This window comes from Sinocyclocheilus anshuiensis, unplaced genomic scaffold (assembly GCF_001515605.1).
Source record: "Sinocyclocheilus anshuiensis isolate Anshui unplaced genomic scaffold, SAMN03320099.WGS_v1.1 scaffold63, whole genome shotgun sequence".
NCBI lineage: Eukaryota > Metazoa > Chordata > Actinopteri > Cypriniformes > Cyprinidae > Sinocyclocheilus > Sinocyclocheilus anshuiensis.
The window spans coordinates 4,394,414-4,412,524 of NW_015552625.1; the positions used below are offsets into that span (position 1 = coordinate 4,394,414).

At 36.2% G+C, this 18,111-nt stretch overlaps 1 long non-coding RNA gene across 1 annotated transcript in view; it reads left to right on the top strand.

Moving 5' to 3' along the window:
- Positions 1–14,684, top strand: part of LOC107666418 (uncharacterized) — a 39,202-nt gene extending 24,518 nt beyond the window's left edge. Inside the window, exons 2-3 of the long non-coding RNA XR_001631660.1 lie at positions 6,377–6,487; positions 14,607–14,684. This is a non-coding gene — a long non-coding RNA (uncharacterized LOC107666418). The remainder of the gene's footprint in view (positions 1–6,376; positions 6,488–14,606) is intronic.
- The last annotated feature ends 3,427 nt before the right edge of the window (positions 14,685–18,111 follow it).

Below are 18,111 nucleotides of genomic sequence, written 5' to 3' on the forward strand. Positions count from 1 at the left end.
TGTTCAAATCTAAAGTAATTTAAATAATGCAAGATAATCTCTAATTAGTAAAGTAGATTATAAATTCTGATTAGTGTGTGTGTGTGTGTGTGTGTGTAAGTAGCATATTACACCTTTTATTCTGTACTTGAGCAGGTTGAAATTCTCCTTCACCCACCGCTCACTTTTAAATTCTTACACAAACAAACAAACTGTTACTGTTAGTGATCAGAAAATATTGGCGATGCAGTGGAATGAAAACTAGGCTGAATTTTCCAGACTTGTGGTTTTAACGTTAGTGTTAAAGGACAAGGTTAGTGTTAAAACCCTACACTGTAAAAGTCTCTTTCAGCAACTTGACCATCTTAATTGATCCTCCATTAGGGCTTTATAGACACTGTGTCCTTCGTCCTGTGCCTCTTTTATAGATACTGATAAAATGTTCAAAGTCCCTGTGCAGCTCCTTATCATGCAGCAGTATTTTTATGCCCTGCTTACACCGGGAGTGTGACTCTGTCTCTCTACTGTACAGTCTGATGGTGAGGGTACGGTTTCACGGCCCCTGCCTTCATGTCGCAGCCTGGCACCATTTTATGACTGGAAAAAGAGAAAGAGGAAAAGAGAGAGGTATTAAAAAAGCAATATACAGATGCACAAGATGGGGTGGGGGTTGCAGGGAAATAAGCAATGTTTTAATTTGTTTCTAATTTGTACAAATCAGTTTGTGCTAAATTATTACAGTATTTTTTAATTATATACACACATTTCACAAAATAATTTACCAGTTCCCAAAGCTATATAAACAAAGCCTATTTCATCTATATAACCACTGAATCTGGTTCACTGGGCAAACAGTGAAATAGTGACTGTAATGACAGGCCTCTGATTACAGTCTGTGTATACTGAGTTACTTATTGGTTTCAATCATATATTTCCATTTCTAGGTGGAAAAAAAATAAGTTGGATTTAGGAATGGGGAATGTGGTGGAATTAATAACTCTAGATGATGTGAGCCATTCCTGTAAGCACACTACTGTAAATGGTGAGAGCGGACATTGTCCCATGTAAAAACATATGTAATGTATTGTTTCAATTTGAGACAGTATAGCTAACTGATTATATAATTTTGCTTGAGTGTTTTTGCAGCAGGTGTTGACTTTTTTTTATTTTAAAATTAAATTGATTAAAAATGGCTTATTTTAGAATTTTAAAAAGTTCTCAATAAGACGTGATTGATTAATTGATTGATTATTTTAAAGAATGCACCAGAACTGCAAGTTGCACGGAAGCAACTGTGTGTTAACAGTTCATTAACATTACATTATTTAGCGTGACTTTAATGTGTGTTTGGTGGAACAAATGTTCCTGTGATCATTGTAGAAAGGTTACACTCTTAAAATCTAGAAATAATAATTATTCAGTGTTTATGCATGGGGGAAATAAATGATGAGAAAATGTTGTGCATGTACCTCTGTGAGTATTAAATATGATGAATTGGGTGGAAAATATATAGTACCAACTCAAACCCTTTTGCATTCACAGATTTTTCTTTGTGTTTGGTCCACAATCAAACTACCGAGTAGCATATATTATCTTGAAATAGTCTTGATTTCCATGAGGAGATGCAAGACCAACTAAACCTAAGTGAATAATTTGCTGAAACATCTTAAGCCCCTTTCAAACGTACAAAATCAAAGTAGCACTTGCAATAATTATGCTAGTGTTTTTGAATCAGGGTACGAAGGAAAACAACAATTAACAGTGAAAGTTCCCTCATTCACTAACTTTGTCGACTCGCTCTGATAGGAGAGGAAGTATCTGTTTACTTTGTGATTACGACAATTTTGCTGTCGCGGGGCAGCAAATTCAAACCAGTCGCGAGGCTAGATTACTCCAGACAACATGAAGCCCGTATACGGCCGCGCACATCCAGTGCTCCGCCATCGGCTGGGATTTCATCATGGTGGCTTCAAAGTAAAATAAACCTTTATACGTAATTACAGAGAATTCTGTATATTTTTCTGTCCGTTTCCCTCTAACAAAAAGGGTATATTTTAAGGGCCAAGCATGTCACGCTTAACCACCGGCCTACAAAGTAGATCACACATCGGAGGACCTGACCCAAGTCTCTTGTTTATTCAGAGCAAATTCTAGAGAGAGGGTAAAAGGAGCCTTATTCATTGCACATTCCAAATCACATGGACTGTCATATTTAGACAGTTATACATATATCCCCGCTTCGGAGTTGCCATGTCGTGAAAACATTATCAAAGTAAATATTATGACTGTAGACACTTTCTTTTATGCAAAGAGCGCTAGTGTGAAGTCGGGTCCGATCGTCGGGCCTCGGGCTCGAGCAGGCGGTGAGACGGCTGTGAACATGAAAGCACTGCGGTTGCTTAAAAGCATAACCGGGTCATCAGCCAATTCATGATTGTGTTATTATTCTGTGCTACTGTTTTTCTTATCAGTCAGTCAACATTTCATGCCAGGAAACAAGCTAGAGACGCGTTTGGCCGCATGCCATGCAGACCTGAAAGCGTGCACCTCAGAAACCCCACACGTGTGTATACGGTGAGATCTGGACAGTGTCCCCGTGGCCAGAGAGGGATGTGAGCAATTACCAATTCTCAAAACACTACTTTACCATAGTTAAATATATTACACCCCTTACACCCGCACCGGCCGCGGCCCTCTCTCGCTGCAGCCTGGGATACGTGTACCTCACAGAAATCCAGCCACGTTCAACAGGCACAGTCTACTGCAATTAACCATCATCATCATCATCATTACCATCATCATCATCATCATCATAAACTCACTGAACGTGCTTTGTACAAGGTGCTTCGCACTAATTTACACCAGCCAATGTTAGTTTTTGTTTTATTTTCACTTTGTTGGGAGAGAATTTTAAGTTTTGAGCCTAATCGTAAGATGGTATGAAAATATCCTTATCCTGTTATGTTTTTACAGATGTACAGTAAAATATTTAGGGCAGAATGGGGAGTGTTGTAACGCAGGGTTAAAAAGTGAAATTTCATATCCTACTTATAAATGTTAATGGATTTTAATGGATAATAAAGGGCAGAACTGGTACTAGAATTAGATTCTTATTTTGAATGTGATATATAACATCAAGCTTTATAATTAATATTCATATATATGGTGTATTAATAGTGTATATACTACATTAGACAGAGCTGTTGGCTAATACATACACAGACTGTAGCATGGAATTTATGTATTTCCATGCTTGTTTACTACTTTATTCACACCAAAATTAAATGTTATTTTATTCACCCTCATGTCATTCCTTCATGACTGACTTGCTTTTGTGGAACACAAAATAGGATATTTTGAAACTGTTTTTGTCTGTACAATGAAAATGTGAAAACCCCTTTGACATTTTTTGTATGGACAAAAAGGCTTTTTTCAAAATATATATATTTTTATGTTCCACGATAGAAAGTGAATCATACATATTTGAAACTACATGTGCATTTTGTGACAGTGTTTTCATTTTTGGGTGAACTATCCCTTTTTACATTTTAAATTATGGGGATGGGGAGGACATCAAAAATAAAGTAAATCTGGTTACCACAATATAAAGTAATGCACAAAATTTAAATGGACATTTTTTCAATTCGTGTTAACAACCAACCCTGCTAGTGCGGTAGTTTTCAACAACAGCACCATTCGTATAGCTGCTTGACGTTGTCTTACACCGTTTAGAAATAAGCAGTGGATTTCTAAACTACTTGAATTTGTAGCAAGCAAATATAAGAATATTAAATAAGAATTTGGGACCCATATAGCACAAAAACAAAACGGAAACAACTATCACTCTTAACACGACCCCGGTCTCCAATAGAGCGCGTTTGATAACATTTACTGCATATATGTAGCATCGACTACATATAATTTAATCTTGTTCGAAAATAAATCCACTAAAATCCGATATATTTTCTTAACTATATTTCTGCTTTAGTGTGATACTTTGACAACAGCTTGAAACACAGGCGTCCCGCTCATAAAACCTCCATAAAATAGGCTAACTGGTCATTTTGTACTAGGCGCGCAGTGAGTGCGCATGCAGCAAACACACACACACACACACACAAGCAAACAATCCCTCTGGCCATGTGGGTGTCCACCTCTGTAATCCCACTGAGCCACTCTGCATTCAATATGGGGAGTAATTGCCCCTCAACGCGAGGAAATGCGCTGCGCACTGGTTGCGCACAGGCCCCAGTGACACTTGGTGCTGTAGCTCATGGAAAAGGCGGAACTGGTTCATTTTGATCCTGGATTTAGGAGATTAAACAAGCCTGATTGCCATAAATCAAAACCTGGACTGTAATTAGTGAACGCGGACATGGCTCCATGCATCAGATACAAATTAAACAAACAATTATATCTGTCCTGGGTAACCGCTTCTCGGAAGCTCAAGTTAAACATTCAGTCGACTGACACGCACACGTGAAGTCTCTGCATTAATAGGCCTAGGTTTAGGCTATATAGTTATTTCACTAAAGTTGTCAGACGCAATAAAGAACGCGACGCAACATTGCTTATTGCGATTTTTCGGTGGTGAAGGCTTTTCCTGAAACTTGTAAACTTTGTAATAATAAGAGCATTTAGGAATCAAATGTAAATACAAAGCATCAACAACAACACACGTGAAATGCTTACCACTGAAAATAAATTGTTTTAATATGATCTGCCTCTCGTTTAATAAAAAAAATCGTGTAATAATAATAATAATAATATATTAGCCTATATATAATAATTTATTACGCGTTTATATAGGCTATGTATTATTATTATTATTATTATCAGATTTCAATACGGACATTTTGTGGACAGTCTTATAGGGTCACAATCTGAGGTCGGTTCTGATTTATGGACGACGCTTACACTCAATCACCAATTCAAGCTCCTCCGACAGCACGCTAAACTGAGGGCAATGTGTCCACTTGGGCTAAAAGCCGGTGTTAGGTTGCAGCGCAGTAGCATTTGCCTTATAGATATTGCAGACTCTGAATACAAATGGTCTTCTCTAAGTGTATGCTGTATCAATTCTCACCGCTCACAGGTAGAGTCTGTCTGTATAAATGCTTTAGCTTTTAAATGGCCGCATTTAACCGCCCCGATGAAAACAATCACTGAAAGTAATGTGTTTAGCTTTAGTTTTTTTTACCATTTAACACGCCCGCCTCTACAGACAGCGATTAAATAAACATCCACGTTGTAGCCTAAATATTGTACATATATTGTTCACGTTTCTTGAAAGATAAACTAGGCCAAGGCAGTGTAGAAAATATTAGAAATCCGCTTTCATTGTGGATCGGTTGTATCTTAATATTTAAGCCTGCTAAACTCACTTATTCAGTCAGACGCTTTCCAGAGCGCCGCTTTAATGATTGTTGTCAAATCATATGATTAATGACTCCACAACTGCAGCATTAGCTGGAACACTGAGTTATTTTATGTTTTTTTTTCAATGACCAAACAGACATAAGACACAGGGAGGACACGTAATATAGTATATAATATAATATAAATATAATATAATATAATATAATGTTCTTTCATATTTTGTCAAGGATTCTTATGTGTGTGTAATTGGTAGGTGACATAAGTGAATGGCATAAACAATAAATCTCAGTTCCAAGTAATTTCTGCTTTTTACGAATTCTTTCAAATAGAATCAAAACATCAAAAAACAATTATTTGCAAACATTGGAATTACAAAATTATTAATTTTGAGGTGTGTGTATGTGTGTGCAACATCCTGATTAAATTAATCATCCTCAAATCACTAAACCTCTAAATTAGAGTAATTTAGGAGATAATTAGCCCTGCATTAAGTCCTTTGCGGAGACCAATATAATCTGGTTTTATTGCTTTACATCTGTGGTACAGAGTTACAAATAATTCTTGTGCGAATATTATGCAAATTCCCACCAGGCGTCACACACATCCTCAGGGTAACTTTGAGAAGTAATTAAAATGAATGAATACATACAAACACACACATAATAAATTTAACCTATAATATTATCGAAAATGCAATTCATGATAATAATTTGCATTTGCCGTGGGCTGCAATGGTTTGTAAATGTATAAAGGTGTTTATGAGCGAGTGTAGAGAATGAAGAGAGGGTGTTTGTGTGTGGGTGTGTGTGTGTGTGTGTGTGTGTGTGTGAGATGCTTCACTTGTGGTCTCCATGGTCTTGTACAGCACAGATGAAGGTTACCGACTCTCTGTGTCAGTGTGCAGGTTACTGTTTCTGTGGTCACATTGGCCTCTGTCTAGGTTTAAGTGTCTGTGTGTGTGGCTGAGTGCAGACTTTGGCTCAGGCTTATTCTGATATATTACCATTTGATCTTTCAGTTTCCTGCCATTGATCAAGCCCCACCTATTCAGCTGATGGGCCAGAGGAGAAACTCGATCACCTAATAAGAAAGAAGCAGAGGAGAGAGGAAGGAGAAATTGAGAGAAATGGTACAAGCCTTCACCACAGCCTCTTCTTTTTTCCATTCTTACCTAAAATACATCCCCCTCTGTGCATCTCAGTTTTACTGTATCTGCTTTACATTTACACATACTTAATTCATCAGCAACATAAGCTGCCTGTGCTTTGCATTCAGAAATACTATCAGGCGATTGACAATATTTAGCTTATATTTAGCATCTTTCCAAAACTACAAAGTGTTGTAGTGTTCACACACAGCAAAACCGTCTTGTATATGTGTTGCTTAACCACAGACAGTCATTACAGTATCATATTTACTTGATGGTTATTAGCTGACAGATCTGTCATTAAGGCAAATATCAGGAGAGTGGCAATTCTGTGGACTCCTTTTACACTAACATACATCATTCTTGTCTTCTCTTTTACACTTTTGAACACACATACACACTGAGACACTGAGTGACAGTAGATCAGCTCGCCTGGCCTTATGGAGGTCATAACCCACACCATCTGGATCTGATCGCGCTATGCACAGAAAGGTGCTGTTTTTGCAAGGTATAGCCTCTTTAGCAGTGGGAACCTGCTACGCATATTGGACTGTTGAAGCTGGGCATCTGAATGCATATTCATACTTCTGTGCTGCTGAAAGACAAGTGTAATGTTTGGAACTAGTGTATGGAAAATTCAGATGTTGGCGCATTTTTTGTGATAATTTAGCCGTCCAGTGTAAATGTAGAAAACATTATATTCTCTCATGTGAAGAGGGAAAGAAAACAATGACATAATTTTTGGTCTTTTTCTGTAAAAGAAAACGTTGACCTGCGTCTGTCAGGAAGCTGTTCAAGTCTATGCTTGGCCTCAAGAGCTCAAGTCATTCACTCCAGAGGTGTAGCTGTCAATTACTGTCCTTATCGGCATACAACTGGAGAAGGTGAGTGAGTGACAAACCTCTCTTTGAGGTTTTAGGTTACACAATATGGTAACAACAAACTGTCACTGGGCTTTAGAGGCCTCGTCGAAGAACCTGGGGAATTCCCAACCTGGGTCAATGCACATAGTCTCTGATTCCAGAAGGTTTGGACAAGATTATCTCTTTGCAATGAACTTAAACTTCAAGATCAGTGTATTCAGTATTCAAAATGGGTCTTTAGTCCATATAATGCTGCGAATGCTCTGCATTCAAGAGAATGAGTTTGTGGACTGGCTAAAAAGGAAAATTACTGTAAATTTACTTGCCATTTGAGGTGTAACATAAGGATTACATAATAAATGGTTGGGAATACATACTGTATGTATGTATGTAACTGTAACTGCCAAACAACAGTACATTTCTACAAATCTGTACCAGTTACGGAGGGATTTGTTTGATCAGATCCACTACAGCTTTGCCGCCTATACTCTATTGGATGAATCGTAATTGTGAATTGCTTAACCAAGTGGAAAAGTGTGCTGTTACTGCAAGATCTCGATTACTGAAAAGCACATTGCATTTGATGTAAACTAACTCAATTGGAAAAGAGTTTTTTTTTTCTAAGCAAAGGTAGGGCTGGGCGATGTGGCCAAAGAAATTATCATGATAAAATTGTTCATATCAGTCGATATCGATAATTATCACAATAAATTTCAAATCTTTTTTTCTTTAAAGGTTAAAGGCAGATTTTCTTTTCCAGTCATTTTACCTTAACAAAATAAATATCTTAATAGAAAAATGTATTTCTTTGTTTCTGCATGTTCTAATAAGTGATATTGTTTCAATTTATGAAACAGGTTTGTGTTGCCTGAATTTGAGGATACATATCTTCAGCACAGTTTGCAGTTTTAATCATTTTTTGTCTCTTAGAAATGCACATTTGACAGTCGTTTGAGCTGACAGTTGAAGTAGCTTGAGTTATGATGCAGATGTAAATTTATCTTCATTATCAAAAAAAGTATCATCTGTAAAATTGTAAGAACCTTATTTTCATATCATGAAATTTCATTATTCTTACTGTTTGAGTTTTTTTGTTTAATTAACCATTGGTCTTCCATAGTAGCATACATTTAGATCATGATAACCACAGTTAAAACCTCATATTTACATGAGCAATTTACAATACCATAGTAAAACTGTATCTATATGGTTTTTAGGTATTGTATGAAAAACAATAGTGTAAATACATTTCATATAAATGCACAAACACTATAGCTTAATCTAAAAAGTACTGTAATTATATTCCATTACTCCTTTAATACATGTCATTAATAATAATAAAATTTGATATGAATGTCCCACATTTTTTACACAATACCATAATGCAGTAAGTATTACTACAGTAAACCCATGGTAAATGATGGCAATTTGTAGATTGAAAAGCCTTCTGAGTGTATCGTTGCGCACAGTGTTTCTCCTGTTTGTTAGCGCTGTTTCATCTCGCTTAAACTAGTTCAAATCACATGCTATTTTATTTAGTCGCTTAATTCAAGCGAATTACAATGGATCTCACAGTGTCGCGTGACCGAGACTAATCAGCGAGTGAATGCATCTGCACTAGTAAACTCGCGCTGCGCTACCGTTTGAACTTAGAGCCGAGTGGATAAACAGTCCATGTGGCGTGGTTCAAATGTTTCGTTCCACTTTTGGAGCATAAATGTTATATTGAACATTTATCGAACTCTTGATATCGTTTTATTGAGGAAAACTATATTGCGATAATTATCGTTATCGTTTTATCGCCCAGCACTAAGCAAAGGTAATTTTGAAAGTCCACTGAAAACATCATCTTACATTTTTCTTTTTTTTTTCGTCATAGACAAATTATGTTACAAGTTACAAGTTATTTGACAATATGCTTGAGCAAAATAATTTTTATTCCCCATGCGTGACAAATATTGTGTGTAAGCCTGTGGGAAGGCATTGCCACCTGAAGGTTATTCCTGGTGGCAACAGCACTACATTTAAATCAACACCTGCCATGCTGTTTCTTATTTGATTCTCTGATAAATTAGATAGCATACCCAGTTAAGTCATCGCTTGCCACTGGTATTCAGAGTGTGAGACTATTGCTATTGAAGTGAGGATTGAGCTAAAGGCTATGTGTTGATCTGTCTCTTTTTCCTTGTTGACTGGATTTTCATTTTTTTTTCTAGACTATTATTAAGCACCACTGCAGTAAATCGGTGGCACCTTAAATGCTGAAGCCAACGGATACGTCTCACACCCAGTGAAATATGAAGTTGGGTCTCAGTAGCCCATGTCCTTCTGAGGAGTCTTGTGGTGCCCTTGTCACAACGGCACTGACAAATAGTCAGGCTCAAATAACAGCACACTGCCACTGTCAGTTCCACAGAGACATGTAAACAATATTTTGATGAAACTAAATTAAGCGTGTAAACGTTTCTCTCCAGAACCACAGCAGACCAGCACGCTATTCTACCTGTCACTGCAGTTGCCTAAATTTCACATTTCTTTTGCTTTGTCTATAACTTTTGAATTATGTAGCCAGAGAGTATGTGAGGCAGTGAACAGAATCAGGCTTACGCCACAAAATGTATGTAGATGGGAAAACTGTGCCAATTTGAATCTTAAAAAATGAAGTAAAATGAAGTAAAAACATAGTGTTTATGAATCTAAAACATGAACATAAAATAGTGTTTATTATTTTATTCCCCTATATTTTTCTGTAATAGATTTATTAGATTATGTAGATTCAATTTTAATTTTAGCTAGCATTTTTACTGTAACATGGATTTTTGAAGCATAGCATAGCACATTATTAAAAGAGCAAAATATATTTTGTATAATTGCATCCTATTTAAATATTAAAGAGAAAGTCAGAAACTGGTGTTCAATAATGTAATGTTCAGCAAAACACCCTCTTTATTGCACAGCTGCAATTACAGTTGATATTGCTATCATATACAATTTTAAATATACTCAATGCAATGTATCCAAGTGATGTCAGTTTATTAAGCTATAAGGAAGATATTTAGGTTCTACAAAGAACAGTTTTATTTCCAAAAATTAAGCAATCTCAATGTCAGATTTAGCTTAAAAAAGAAAACATCGCAGCAAATGATCTGTTTGCAAAAGTCTGTTAAAAACCTGTTCCTAATTGGTTAAAGCAATTTCACTGTTGACCAAAGATCACTCCAAAGCATCAATGGTTGCCATTGTTGGTGAAGAAAAGCTGAAAGAAATGGGAAGCAATAAAACCACCCATGGGCTCAGATTTCTTCCTCTTTATTCATATCTCCCTCTAAAGCAATTATCCATTTAGTTTGCTAATTTAGCTTTTCCTTTACGTCTAGCATGAAGCAGGGAAAAATTAAGACCTCAAACGGAGAAAAAAAGACATCTTATCAGAATACATCAGCCTGCCATCATAAGTGATGGTTATTACTCTAAGGGTCATTTCACTGTTTATGCTATTTCACAATATTGTTAAGCGGCTCGTATTTTACTTGTGACAAAACATCAGTCTGTATCTTTTCAGCAGAATCTTAAAGTAAATAAACGGGGCCCTACCATAGCACTCCCCTACTGAGAGCAGCTACGATTGCCCCATCACTCTTTATTATTTCTCTAGTTCACTCCTTGCTTTTATGCACTTTATTAAAAGCTATAAAGTTAAGTGTCTTTTATATAAAATATATACAAACATGACTTTATTAGACCACAAGCTATAGTTTTACTGTTTGACAAGAAAATAAGTTGAAGTGGAAAAAGTCACATTGCTCAGCTCAATCCAGAAGGCATTCAAAATGTCACTGTATCTGGCTAAAGATATCCTTAACAGCATCGATGCATCAACAGAGGCCGGACAGATGGGCTAATGTAGGTGTAATGCAGCAAGCGGGAGCATGTTTTTATTAACGCACAGCCCAGTGTTTGTGCAATTTCTTGATTTTCTAAAGCCCACGTTGACAGGCCCACTCTTTGAGCCAAGCCCCAGCAGATGTCCAAACATGGGTTAATGTAACCAGCAGGACCCGTGCACCCAGCAGCACACAGAAAAAAACATGGTGGCCAAAGCAAAATTACTCAAATGGAATAGCCAATGATTTCACACATCTAGGAAACAGAGAGTTTAACATAATGGTGTTGTTTAACAGTTCTAAACAAAGCAGACCATCTTTAGCCCAGCGTAATCCTGAGAGGACGAATTTATGTGACTTTCTCTGCAGGAAGCGTTGTGATCAATCGCTTGACTTCTGACCCATAAGTGAGGGAAGTGAGGGGGGAGGGAAGTACGTGTGTGTGGGTTTCAGAGCCGTTCAACCAAAGTAAATGTATATCTTTTATACATATCAATATTACTATCACAATTAAAAAACTATTTTATTTTAATATATTTTAAAATGTAATTTATTCCTGTGATGGCAAAGTTGAATTTTCAGAAGTCATTACTGCTGTCTTCAGTGTCACATGATTCTGTTAATTTGCTTTTATTACTTGAATTTAAATTATTTAAATTATTATTGTCAATGTTGAAAAGTTATGCTAATTAATATTTTTTGTTGAAATTGTAATATATTTCTTTTAAGATTCTTTACTGACTCCTATATATATAAGATGCTTTAATTTATTTATATTGTGACTAGGACTGTGCTGTGAATCTTTATAGTTTGTGTTATACAGCACAGAGAACTTCAAAAATGACAAGTCTAAGGTTTGAATTATGAGATAACATCTTTTTGTTTAATCTGATTGCTAAACGGTACTTTACTTCTCTTTTATGTTCCCATTTTTACAACAAAAAACAAGAAATCATTAGAGTGACCTTTCTTGGTGTTTGCTTTTGATCCTGTCTGCCTCCTAATGTAAAGTTTGAGGAAATGATCCAATAAAACAGGCTCATCTGTCTAAGAGAAAGACAGCTATGAGCAAATCAATATGATACTGTATACTTCAGCGCCGACTCGCATCAGTGAACGTTCAGCCTGTGCTGGCCCAATTCTGAGACAATATCCAGCAAAATAAATATATTTAATTATGATATACTAATATTTACTTATATTATAATCTTGATATAATGAGGTTATACAGTGGCTTGTAATTTATGCTCCTTTCCTGCAAAAAAAAAAAGACTAAATTTAAAACTCTTCAAAATTCTTATCTTAAAAAAAATTTAAACACGACTGTAAAATATAATGGCAATCTGGTTTTAAGTTGTATGTCATCTAATCTAACAGGTCTCGTCATCCTATGGTCAACAGTTTGTTACATTTTGTTTATGAGAAACAGGAAATAATGATAGTAGGGTGGAAGGCACAAGTTAAGATAAACAATCTGATTTTCAAACTCCCTCTGCAAGTTCATCTTCTTCTTTGATGAAGTCCTAGTCAAACTTAATTATGGCATAAATATAATGATTGTTCCTTACAGCAGAAGTTTCCGTTGAGGAGGAACACTATATATCAAAACCAGAAATTTTCACTCTTCATAACCAATTTATGGTAATTGTCATATTGATGAAAAGACAGTTATGAAATCTGCTTTTGTAAATGTCAGGTTTTCATTTCAGGACAACCCATTGCACAGAATTTCATGTCATGGTTCTCTATTATTTGTTTTTCCACTCCCTGTTGGGTATCTCGGCACAGTACGATAATGCTTTCGTTTGTTTGGGCCTCCGCTGAGGATGAGAAGCTCGTCTGAATCAGTCGTTGTTTGTTTAGTCGCTATCAACCCTCCATATTTGGTTTACAACTAAACTTTGCAACGTGAACTCTATGCATCAAAATGATGGTTCACTTGAGCAAACCGAAAACAGATCTGAAACAAATTTATGAGACTTTTGTTTTCAGACTTGGTTTTTTCAAAAAGCACAAAACGTATAATTGTAAAAGCTCCAGGTTACGATGTAAAAAAAAAAACACACACATTGAGAAACTAGTTTTTACCTTAAATATTTGCACATATTATTGCTACTAACATCAGAGATTGAAGTAAATGCAGAGAGAAGTAGGGACCCGAGGCCATGCCGTTGTATCCCCAACAAGTCATCAGGATCAAATTGCTGTCCACTGAGGGGATTGAGAGCGGATTGAGTGCTAACCATCATGGCTTCCCTATAAACACGCAATCACACTGACACAGAGCCTATTGTGTTATGGAGTAGAGAAAGAATGGACAATAGAACAATGTTGGATGGAGAGAGGGATTGCAAGAAAGCGAGAGTGGAAAAGAGCTAAAAAAGACGCTATAAAGGAAGAAAGTGAGAGAACGACTGAGACAGAAAGGTAAAGGGAGCTCTGTGTGGATGGATGGGCCTGCAGGCCGTAGGGACCGGTGTAACAGCCTCTCGTTCTCAGGTGTCCAGTCGATAACTGATGCATTAGTCTAGAGCTCTGTGCCGGTTTTGGGTTTAAACACACATTTTCTTAATACAACATGACCCCATTTCCCTCTCTCATTAATCATGAAACGAAGTTAGACTTGGCCCCCTTGGTCTCTGACAAAGGGGGCAAACCTACTGTTGAACCCTTCTCACACTGCTCACATTGACTCTTATGGGCCTGTTGACTGATTACAACTGCTGGTTGTTCACAGTGTTACTAAAAGTTAAAGGGATACTCCTCCTGAAAATGAAAATCCTCTCATCATTTACACCCTTATGCCATCCCAAAGGTATATAACTTTCTTTCTTTCACGAACTGAGGTTTTTAGAGAAATAATCCATCTCTGTGAGTCCATATAATGAATTGGTCCCCTCAAAGCTGATGCTTTAAAAACCATGCAAAATGAGCACCACGGTAATCCATGCACTGAAAAAAACAATGACCTTGAAACAGTTTTCAAGAAATTGTTTGCGAATATCACAAATAATCATGAGGAAATGGCAATTAACACATTGAAATAAATCTTTGTAATCTTTAATAAATCCATTTTTTACAGTGTTTGACCCCAGTTGATTAATTTATGTCTTCAGAAGCAAAATGATAGGTGTGTGAGAAAAAAAATACTACTATTTTGAACTTTTTAAAATATAAACCATTGTTTCCAGCCATGAGGGTGTGTAAATGATGAAAGTAGTTTAGATGGAGTATTCCTTTAAACTATGTTAAACTATGCATTCATTTATGTGTTGATTTGTGGCCTCAATATAAAACCTACTAAACCTAAAAGGCCTACTTTTAAACTTATTTATTTTTGTATTTCCTGTTAAGCCTAAACCTGGACATCCTTGAACTTGAAGGGCTTCTGCACAGCACTGCGACTAATACACGGTTTCCGGAGCATTTGGGTTCAGTATCTCTTAAAGGTACAAAGTCTTAAAAGCCATCTGCCTCTACACAAATTCCTGTGGTTTGTAAATGTTTCATGAAGTTTTGTCTACTGACATCTGTGACACATGCACATAGCTATAAGACACACGTGAGGGGGGGATTTTCTCATTATATTTCAGGTCAGACTTTGTCATCAGCTCATGGATTCTAGTTGTTTGCTGTTTGCAATTGGTGTATTTCCAGCCACCCACACAAGCTGGTCCGTTCTCTTACCCAGCAGCCCTCAGTCCTTCGGTAGTCACGTGTGTCAGATATTCCGCTGTGACTAAACATTTCTGCTCCCCTTGGTATACACAGTTTGAATTCCTCAATTCATCTTATAAACTTGTTTGTGAAAGTAAACACTGTGCCTTACGGATACAGGTCACGATCATTATCCATAATTTCAACAAAATGGTACCAGGCAGGTCTTCAGAACAGCGAGTAAAATATATTCCGCTAATTTGTAAATACAAATAAAAAATACAGCTGTTTTCCAAAAATTGTCATGATAGTCAGTCCTTATGTTACTAATGACAAAAGTCTGACTTTTGTTCATTCTGGAATATTTTTTCCAAAATAACAATGCCAAAACCATTAAAAAGATGAATGTATGACATCAGTCAAAAGTTTGGACACACGTGACTTAATGAATGTCTGTAAAAATCACAAATATATGTATAAATAAATACATTTAATGATAAATAATAAATTTGCTTTAAATAAAATGAATTATTAATAATAGTAATAATATTAATAATATATTTCAAAATATATGTATTTCAGGTGGAGTGTGCAAAATCAAGGCAAAAGGTGGCTTCTTTTCAGAATTAAATGTGAGTTTGATTTTACATTTTTGGTCATTGCATAATTCCATTTGTGTATTTTAACTACAATAGTCAACATTAGAAGTGGATCAAAAAAATTCATCAAAGTTGTCCTAAGACAAGAACGGGTATTGTTTTGGTTTTAGGACGACTTTGATGAAAGGTTTTGATCCACTTCAAATGTTGACTACTGTATGTTATTAATATTTTCCAAAGTTGTAATAATACTGAGCAAGTGAGTCTGCATTTTGATTAACTGTTTTTTGTTAACTAATCAACTTTTGGTGTGTGTTTATTGTGTATTACATTTGCATTTGTAACATACTTAAATTTTTTATTCATAAACTTTTTTATTCTTAATTTTGATTTACATTTTTGATTATACGTTTATCAGTGACTTAAATACAATACATAGCATTGAAATAGTCATGTAAACACATCGGTCTAATAAGCTGTCTTTATTCCCACAGAATGGACTGATGAGAGACTGTGACCAGTACATCCATCTTGTGTTCTCAAAGACTAGAGAGCTGAAACTGGGTGAGGTCAATACTGCTGTACTCTCTGTGGGTTAAAGCTGCCTGTGTGAGTGACTAGCGGCAGCTCTATAAAGGCTTGTGAGATTGTGCAGGAAATAGAGGAAACTGGAGTCTGAGGGAGACTGGGAGACAGAGGCCACAGCAGAGCAAGGAGGAACAGGTCAGATTGGGTTTACTGGCCTGTCAGTCTGTCAGTGATACCCCCTCTGCATCAGTCCGTCAGCACTGCGTATAGCACACACACACAGGGCACACGTGCACAGCTTTGAAAATACCCTTTCGTAACAGATTTGCAGACTGCTGTAAAATGACATTTTCTAGCTAGCCTACGTGTTTAGAAACCGGAGCTGATTAACACCCATTATGTGTAGATGCAAATAATGTGGATTTTTAATATGTTTTGGAAAGCTGTGTCATCATCATAGGCAAAAACTTTGGAGAAATTCAATCCAAAATTGTGGCTGCATCGATGAGTGACAGGATGTTGCGGGAGAAGCAACACCATGTACACAGATACCTTTGGTGATACTGTGAATGTCTTCCAATATACACACACACACACCCCCACAACACACTCTCAGGGATGGTATTTCGATACACATACTGGGCAGTATGGAGCGCTTTCTGTCTGTGTGGTTTCCTGTGAAAGCCTAGCAGCTGATTTTACCTTCAACCACAACAATAGGCCTGACACCAAATACTCCCAAACATACACACACAAACACACACATACAGAGAAGATGAAACCGAGAGTGGAGGATCAGTTATGTTACAAATCCAATAAATCAGAATGTTTGTCTAGATGTGTAGCCGACCCTTCTTTTGGACATTAAATCACATATTAAACATTAAGACATCAGGTTAAGTAGTTCATAATTGTCTGTTAATCTGCCCTCTGCCACCATGTTCAATATCACGACTGGTGAAGTTCCATCATGGCTTTCTTCTGTCTACTCAGGGTCAACATCTGGCTGTGAACCTGATGGGCAGATCAATTTAGGCCTTGAGTTTCTATCGATATCAATCCCCTTGTAGACTCTTACCCTGTAAAGGCCACTTAAGCACAAGAGGTCCCATCAAGTTAACATGGATTCCCTCATCAATCGCCCTCTGGATGCATGGACAATGGGCTTAGCAGCTATTTTAAAAGTTGCAAAGCCCATGTGTTATGTCTGATGGCCAGACGAAGAGGTAATAATGGCGGTATTTTAAGCATGACGCTATGTCAATAGTTTTAAATGTTCAAATTTAGTTAGACTAAAGCTATCAAAAATTAAAAATGTCATGTAAACACTTTATTCAGTCTGAAAAGTGTGTGTGTGTGTGTACATGTATATAGATATAGATATATATATCTATATATATCTATCTGTCTATCTATATATATATATATATATATATATATATGTACACACACACACACACACATTTACATTAAATATAAATACATTTACATACATTTACTCTATACATACATTTTCAGTTTTCGCAATTGTAATGTACATTTTGTTCAAAGATTATTATCTGTTAACAACGTATCTTTCTACGTTTGTACCTTTCATTTTAGTTGGACCATAGCTAGTAAAAATTAAAAATGTAATGTAAACACTTTAGTCTGACTGAAAAGTACCAAATATATTAAACCAATAAAATATTTGTGTACATAATATAAATATTAAAATATTCAATAATCTTGTTCAAAGATTATTATATTATCTGTTAACAATCTATCTTTGTACGTGGTGTTAATATAATATCTAATGTTGGTATATTGGCACAATTTCCATTTTTTAAACACATATCCACTATTTTTATGCATTTTATTTGTATTTTTTTTAACAGTTGTACTAGACTGAAACCGTACCTCAGATCTCAGTGTTGTGTTTTCTCTGTAAGACTGTCTGAAAGACAATCCTATCTATATTTGTTTACACATTGTGTCACGTGTACTTGGACTGAGAGGAGCCTGGCGATGCAAAAACCTGCTGTAGCTTGAACATAACTGTGTATATTATTGTACTTAGATGTGAACGATAGATG